Below are 9,242 nucleotides of genomic sequence, written 5' to 3' on the forward strand. Positions count from 1 at the left end.
AAAATCATTCCTCGGTGTCCACTGGAGATTGAGGAAGAAAACTCTTTGATATCATAAATAAGACCTTACAAAAGAGTTTTAAACTCCTAATCGATCAATCAACCCCATAGACACCGAGTAACAGCCCCAAACACGGCGTTTCTCAACTAAATTGCCACAAATTCGACTGTTAAAATTTAATTCTCGGTGTCCACTAGAGATTAAGGAAGAAAACTTATAGAAATCATAGAAAACACTTTTCAGAATATTTCTAGATTCATAATCAATCGATTCACCCTATGTACAGCGAGATATACCCCCACAAAGCCGCGATTTGTCGGTTATTCATGAATTTATTTTGAAATCCTCGGTGTCAACTTGAAATAAATCAAAGAAAATAATTTAACTATTCGATTTAACCTTAGTTATTAATTAAATTATCAAAATTTGAGAATTCACCCCATAGACACCGAGATACGGCCCCATAAAACCGGGATTGCTCGATTTTTTTTTGGATTGTTATTGAAATTCTCGGTGTCCACTCAAAATAAGTCAAAGAAAATTATTGTACTTTTTGATGTTATCTTTGTTATGAAATAAAAAATCGAAATTTTAGGAACCACCCAGGAGTCACCGAGATACACTCCCATACACTCGCGATTTGTCGATTTTTATTTGACGTAAATTGAAATTCTCGGTGTCCACTTAAAATAACAGAATTACAATAATCTTCCTATCTAATGTAACCTCGGTCATACACAAAGATATCAAAATTATGGAATCCACCCTATAAACACCGAGATACACCCCCATAAACTGGCGATAAGTCGATGTTTAATTTACTTTCAATGAAATTCTCGGTGTCCACTGAAAATAACAAAAAGAAAATAATCCTTCTATTCAATTTAACGTCAGTCATACATAAAAATATCAAAATTATGGAGTCCACCCCATAGACACTGAGATGCGCCCCCATAAAGCCGCGATTTGTCAATTTTTCATTTATTTAATTTGAAATTTTCGGTATCCACTGAAAATAAGCCAAAGAAAACTATCCCACTTTCCAGTTCAATCTTCGTCATGAATTAAAAAAGAAAATTTCGGAATCCACCCTATAAACATCAGGAGACAACCCTATAAAGCCGCGATTTTTCGATTTTCCATTGATTTAAATGAAAATTCTCGGTGTCCACTGAAAATAACTTAAAAAAAATTATCGTACTTTCCAATGTAACCTTTGTAAAGAATTGAAAAATCAAAATTTAAGAATCCACCTCATAGACACTGAGATACACCCCCATAAAGCTGCGATTTCTCCATTATTTGTGAAGTTAAGTTGAAATTCTCGGTGTCAACTCGGAATAACTCAAAGAAAATTATCTTTCTTTCCAGTTTAACCTTTTTATGAATTAAAAATCAAAATTTTGGAATCCACCCCATAAACACCGAGAGGCAACCCCACAATGCCACAATTGTTCGATTTTTATTGATTTAAATTGAAATTCTCGGTGTCTACTCAAAATAAGTAAAAGAAAATTATTGTACTTTTTAATGTTATCTCTGTTATAAAATAATAAATCAAAATTTTAGAATCCACGCCACAGACACCGAGATACATCCCCATACAGTCGCTATTTGTCGATTTTTAATTGACTTAAATTGAAATTCTCGGTGTCCACTTAAAATAAAGAGCATAAATTCATTCCACTTTCCAATTTACTCTTTTTAATAAATGAAAATATCAAAATTCAAGAATTCACCCCATAGACCCCAAGATACGCCTCCATAAAGCCGCGATTTATCGATTTTTTGTGGATTGATATCGAAATTTTCGGTGTCATATGAAAATTTGAATTTTAATTATTGAAAAATCGCGAATTGTTGGCTTTATTTGGATGTTTGTTAGTGTCTATGCGGTGGATTTTCAAGAGTTAATTTTTTTATGTTTTTAAGGGTGTAATTTGAAAGTACAATAGGTTTCTCTTGTTGTTGTTAAATGGACACCAAGAATTTCAATTTCAATTACTAACAAATCACAAATTAGCGGATTTATGGGGTCCTATCTCGCCGTTAATGGGGTGTTTTTTCAAATCTTATTTTTTTCGCTTACAAGAGTATATCTGAAAATGAGTTTTCATACTTTTCATTTATTTTCAACGGACACCGAGAAGTAGCATTTTAATTACTAAAAAATCAGAAATTTTCAGCTTAATGGGATCATAATTCGGAGTTTGCGGGGTGGTTTTTAAATAATAATTTTTTCGATACACAGGAGTTTAATCGATAAGTACAAAAGGTTTCTTTTGTTGATTTTCAATGGGCACCAATAATTTGAATTTTAATTTCTAAGCAATCCCGATTTTTGTGCGTTATCAAGTCATATTTCGGTATCTATGGGGTGTTTTTACAATTTTTTAAATTTGTCTGATGGTCAAAAGTACCACTGATAATTTTGATTGGTATTTTTTTCTATTTCGAATGCACTGTGAATATTTTAATTTTTATGTTAAATAATCCCGAAATACTCGGCTTTATTAGGCTGTATCTTAGTGTCTATGGGGTGGTTTTTGTAATTTTTAATTTTTTCTGATTGTTATGGGTATAGTTAACTATTAGTCCTAGATTTTTATTTGAAATTTTGAGTAGTCGTCGAAAATTTCTATTTTAATTATTGAAATATCGCACAATTTTTGGCTTTATGGGACTGTATCTCCCTGTCTATGGGGTAGTTTTTATTTTTAAAAATTTTCTTCACCTACTGTAGTGTCACTGATTATTTTTATTGCTTTTTTTCACTTTTTTTTTTTCACTTCAAGTGCACTCTGATCATTTGAATTTCATTATTAAATAATCGCGAATTTTCGGCTTTACGGGGCTGTATCTCCCTGTCTATGGGGTAGTTTTTATTTTTTTCAATTTTTTTGGTCTACAGTAGTGTCACTGATTATTTTTATTGCTTTTTTTTTTTAACTTCAAGTGCACACTGATCATTTGAATTTCATCATTAAATAATCGCAAATTTTTGGCTTTATGGGGCTGTATCTCAGAGTGTATGGGGTACTTTTATAACTTTTCTTTTTTTTTTTAATTACAGGGGTATCATTGAATATGACTGTTGGCTTTTTTTTTTTTTCATTTTTCGGTGACACCGAAAATTTGAGTTTTAATTATCAAAAAATCGCACATTTTTTATTTTATGGGGCTGTCTATGGGATGATTTTTCTAATATTAATTTTTTTTTATTTACAGGAGTATCATTGATCATTATTATTGCATGCGGGCATCCCGCTATAACTGAGCAATGATATCACACGTGTGCAAGCGAGCGCGCACTCATTGCCTGTCGCGCTTCCACTCGCTCGCTCTTGCGCCTACCGTTCTGCCGCTAAACCGCGCTCCTCATTGGTCTATTTTCATAAATTTGTAGTAATTTTTCTATGGGTCTGATCGAAAAATGGTAAAGGACTTTTCTATTCAGAATCCAATTTTCTACCACACCCTGTCCGGTGGCTCACGACTTCTGAGACACCCTGTATATATGAATATATTATTAACCGACACTGGATAATTTTTTTATATGAATTTAAATTTTATAAAATATAAAAATACTTACGTACTAAATAACACTTCATTTTAATTAATATTAATCAAACAATATAAAATTGTAACAAAATTTTACTATTTCTATACACGACTCGACGGTGGATACGTCGAGTAAAGTAGAAATTTTGTCCAGGTCGCCTAAAATAATATAAACAAACAAATAGGAAGCTTAGGAGATGCTCTTAATCTCCTAAGCAACACCGCAGCAGCCACCCAGGCTGGGTTAGTGCACGTTTGGACGCCAGTTATTTTTTTCAAACAGGGAAAATTAACAAACCCTGTATTTCCAGGGCCGGTCTGCAGGTATTCCAGGGAAATAAATAATATAAAGGTGTCAGGAAAAGGAGAAACAATAATTTTGTATATTACGAAAAATTAACAATAATATAAACAGATATTTATTCAAACAAATTACTTAAAGTTAAGTCCAGAGCCGAATTCATTAGCCGGATGGTCTGTATAATCAAAATAATAATGATAATGTCGCGTATAATTGTTGATAATTTGTCTCGATTCTCGATACACCGTTCGGTTATTTCACTATGACGTTTATTGATGAATAGAAATTTTATCTACGCAATAATTTTGAACTAAGATACCCCGAACTCCTCAGTCGGGTTATCTCAAAAATACAATTATAAATTTTAAATCAATAGTGGCTGATTCGAGGACCCAAACGCGTGGCTTTCGGGACAGATATTTCACTATAAACCCCCTTACTAACGACGGGATCGACTCGACCATTAATAATAACTTTTAATACAAATTATTTGAGCCAGGAGACAACGCGACGTGCGGATAATAATTTAGCTCAACTTGTGAGTACTCACCAAAAGATAAGGGACTCAAACCAAGGCGCTAGATCCACACTCCTCACACTGTGCGGGCTCCCGCGTGTCTGCCAATTTTATATTTTCGAAAAACTATGAGGCCTCGTGTCCGATCACGAGGGCCTCTCCAGCCGTTTACCAAAATCTGCAAGTCCTACTCGCGACCGATATTACAGGGTACCACCCATGCGAGTAAGAGCTTTGATTCATTACCAAAAATCAATATTATGCTTTTGCATTTCCCTTATCATCTGTCCCGATACCCATCGTTGGACCTTGATATTAAATGCTGAAACAAGCTTATAATATGATTAAGTACATTATGGCAAAGATTTACGGCAATAAATATATATAAATAATGAAATAATGATACTATAAATAATTCAATGCAGTTTTCTGAAACAAAGTCAAATTAGTACTTAAGAACTTGTAACAGGGTAATTTGCTCTTGATCGGCAAAATCGATCACACGTGGTCATAATTCGACGCAGCACTGGCACGTCTCGATCTTCGGGACCCGACTAGTATTAAGCAGGAGGGGGTAATTTTGGGACTGTTATATAGACGAGCCACGAGTGATGTCGGTAGAAGTAGTGAAGTTTACTAACTAGTGACATCGTCTGCGGAGCAACCAAGAAGGAAGATAAATCCCATACCAGAGTTATCTCTACTTTCATTAAAATTATCAAGGTATTGAAATTTTATCTCTTCGTTGAGCCCTGAGGTTTATACCCGGCTCATTAATTCCACTATGTCTTAATTATTAATTTAATAAATGATAATTCAAATTGTTTATAAAATCTTGCTTAATAATAATTAATTAATTTAATTGATTTGGTTCGTTAACAGTTTGAGCATTCTTCTTGGGGATTTTATACCCGGGGAATGTTCTAGACCTCTTGGGTTTGCAAGTAGTCAATAATTAATTTGTTAATACAGCTGGTTAATAATTGTTAACACCTTAGATTGGTTTAATTAAATTTATTTTTATTAATTAAATTCTGAACATCGAGAAGGTTCCAGTCGACACGACAAGACTATTTGGTACCCGAGGTCAAAACTTGCTACACAGTTACGAACAACGGCGTCCAATTTTTAAGCGCGCAAATTCCTTGTGAATTTTATCACGCAGTAAATTCTAAAGTTAACAACCGGACATTAGTATAACTTAAAACAATTGAATTATCATTTATTAATATAATTTGTATTGAAAATTTAATTATATTATTTATTTGAACGTATTTTATTTACTGGAAATTAAGTTCCGGAAAAATTATCGTGTTAATTTCGTCATTATGAAAAATTCTTAAGAATCTAGTTAGTAACGGGGATTATAAGTTCGAGATTCGTTAAATTAAAATTGAAAAAAAATCTAGAAGAAAATGGAATTATTTTACGTTGAGAATTAAACTCGTGACTAATTTTTGAGTCAAAATTATAAGTCGGATTAAATTCGGATTTTAGTGATAAAATTGTTAATAGAAAATAATTTATTAAATGAAAAAGATTCGGAAAATTTTAATTACTAGCTAATGACTGAATAGTCGAGTCCATGTAATAATTTGCCAAAGTAAATTTTTGTCAATTTCTTTTAATATTCTAACAAATAAATTAAAGTAATTGAGTGTGCGTGTGGAGAAGTGTGGGGTATGTGTGTAAAGATCGTGAGGGGTAAGGGTGTGTGAGTGTACGGGTTCTCTACTTGTTGATGAATTGCCGAGTAGAGGACTAGCCCTAAGTCGGAGTAGCCGGTTTAGCCCGAAATCCTCCAGTAGTTATAAGTCATAGTATTAAGTGAGTTGTTGCAAGTGAGTGGTGTACGCGCAAGTGCGCGAATTGTTAATTCATTTTTGTTGTTAAATAAATATCAGTTATAATTGTTAATAAAAATTTATTCATTTCAGTAGACCTTCTTCCACTCTCTCTCCCTGTAGATTATAAGCTCAACTCTGGTTTCCCGGTTCCAGAAACCGCGTTGAAAATCCTGGTGGCGCCCTGACAATTTAGAATCGTTTTTATTTATTGTGTCTCATTTTTATTTAAAATTAATAAGGGGCCGAATGAACGGGAAATAAACCACCCGTTACAAACTAATAACAATAATATGTAAATTCTGAAATATAAGTGATAAAGAGTCAAATACAATAAATAAATTAGTCAAAATAATAGAAGATAGTCAAACTCTACAGACACACCGAGTGTGGATCTGTTGCCAACACTAGGCGCAGAGAGGGACGCACACAAGAATAAAATTCGTGTGACAAAATTATTACTGAAAACTGAACATTTATTGACAGAAAACAAAAGACAACTTTGAATATCTATAGTAGCGCCAGTGATCTGTACAATGGTCCCAGAAAAAGAATTACACCAGGTACACTCGTTTTCATAAATGCTGGAGCCCCAAAATATAGTATAATATAGGTAATTGACTATAATATAACTATACTTATGGGAGTCCAGCATTTATGAAAGTGAGTGTACTAGAATAGGCATTTGATGTTATCGCTGGGGTTGATAAGAAGCAGTAAGAGTAAATGTAAAAACGTATAAAATAAAAGAAGCGCGAAACTATTACTTATTGTTGCTCTTTCGTACTAATACAAACATTTACTATTTCTATTGTTTATTGTTTTATAATTTTTATCAGCGACAATGGCTGCTGCTACGCTTAATAACGAAATTAGTATTACCTTGGCTTTTTGTAAGTACATATTAATATTTATTACTTTTTAAAAATAATTATGAATGAGGAATCATTAGACAACTGACAATTTTTTGATTTTTTTTTCCGTGAATGAATTTTTATCATGTAATTAAAAAAAAATTTCATCTATAGTTTTTTAGAATTCCCGCATGTGGAATTTTATTTATAAATATTTAGTCACTGCAAATAAAATTCTAAAATTTGTCACCTGTCTGCTGATTTCAGAAACACAAATCATTTTCATTAAAGAAATGGCAATGACAATTGCTTATATATTTACAGATAATTCTGGTAGTCGACGATATGTATTTTATTTTCAAATAGATGATCAACCTGCATATCGAGTAGAAAATCTAGATTTTCAAACCTACTTGAAAATTAAACGTATGTATGAAAAATAAATTAAAATTTTTTGCCATGATTAATTTTCTTTATGTTATAGATGATAATAATGAAGCCTTTGCATTCATCACAAGATTAATTGAGTTTCAAAAATATCCACTTCATTCTCAAGAATTTACCAGGGTCTATAAAAGCATCGACTGCATTGACTTTGAGCTGATTAATTAATTAGTAACTTAATGAGTTGTACTTGATATAAAAATAATTATTATAACTTAATGAATAAAATTAATTAATTATAGAATAATTTAATTATTAACCCTTTCTAATACCAATATAAAAATTTTCAATGACCTAGAATTTATTAGATATTTCACCATTAGGGTATGCCAAAATGTAACTTCCTTGATGGACCTTATAAAATTGGAATTTTCAGTTCCGCTTTTGAAATCAGCTGTGTTTAGGCCTTTCCTAAGATATTTTGGGGTAAGACGATAAATTTGATTTTCAAAGAATTTTTTAACTGGAGCTTAGTTAGGGCATTTCCGCTGAAAATTCAAATTTTCGCCGGAAGTGCCCAATTAAACCTCGGTCGTAAAAATCAGAAATTTTTTTTTATTCTCAAACGAGTGAGTAATCTACAAAAGTGAAAACAAGTGCTTGCAAAACGACTCTAAAATAACCAAATTTTTTTTAAAAATACACTTAATTCAAAAATTAATTAAACAGTGATTTTATTCCAAAAACGCAAAATTTTTTTTTTGAATAAAAAAAAAGAGAAGATCTGTTCAAAATTAAAAATTAAAAAGTTTAATGAAAAATTAATTAACAAAATTTTTAATAAATTAACAAATTTTTTTTATCGCAAACACATAAAAACGATAAAATAACATAAAAAGTGCAACTAAATACATCGAACATAAATAAAGCATCAAGAAGAAGCCATCAACATCACAGTACAGCCTTGACCAAGTACAACATCAACACCAGCCAGCACCCAAGGACACAGAATATTAGCCGACAACCATCAGCCCGACCGCAGACGAGAACTTCAATAGATAATTACTTCTAAGTAGTAAGTCATTTATTTTTCTGAATATTTGTTTCTCGTCAAATCAAAAGTAGTATTGTTCTTTAAAATTTTGTTTACTTGATTATCGTTCAAAATTTTTTTTCTTTTCTCTTCCTCTCGTAAATTTTTTTTCTTTTAAATTTTCAAAATGACTAACGGTACCGAAGCTATGGAAACAACTATAGCAGAAACAACGGGTAAAATACAGGCCCTTGAACAATAAATTCAAGAACTATTAACAGAAAGAGAAGAAATGAAAAATAATTTTGAACAAAATTGTCAAAGATTAATTAATGATAGTATAAGAACCCTTCAAAATAATTTAAACACCCAAAACCCAAATCAACAAATACCAAATCCTCAAAATTTTCAAAATAACGGTAATTTAAATAGATTCGATTATTTCCTTAAAACTATTCCCGAATTTGACGGATCAACAGTTCCAATAGAATCATTTACAAAAGTATGCACCGACGCGAAAGCTTATATTCGCGAAGTAGACGAAAAAGTATTAGTTAGGTTATTAATTTCAAAATGTAAAGGAGGACCTTTAGCTAGACTATTAAACGCAGATATAAATACAGTAGATCAATTAGTTACGTTCCTAAATTTAAATTATCGACGTAGCAAACAAGTTTCCATTTGGCTAAATGAATTTAACCAAATTAAACAAAAACCTAACGAACGCGTCATGGATTTTCATTTTAGA

General features: G+C 31.8%; 1 protein-coding gene across 1 annotated transcript in view; it reads right to left on the reverse strand.

Moving 5' to 3' along the window:
* Positions 1–4,459, reverse strand: part of LOC141525787 (uncharacterized) — a 58,768-nt gene extending 54,309 nt beyond the window's left edge. Inside the window, exon 1 of the mRNA XM_074240411.1 lies at positions 4,413–4,459. The gene's annotated coding sequence lies outside the window, so the exon portion shown is untranslated. The remainder of the gene's footprint in view (positions 1–4,412) is intronic.
* Between the last annotated feature and the right edge of the window lie 4,783 nt (positions 4,460–9,242).

The sequence above is a fragment of the Cotesia typhae genome, unplaced genomic scaffold (assembly GCF_013202065.1).
Source record: "Cotesia typhae breed Kobodo isofemale line unplaced genomic scaffold, CoteBio_Ctyphae contig_27, whole genome shotgun sequence".
Taxonomy (NCBI): Eukaryota; Metazoa; Arthropoda; class Insecta; order Hymenoptera; family Braconidae; genus Cotesia; species Cotesia typhae.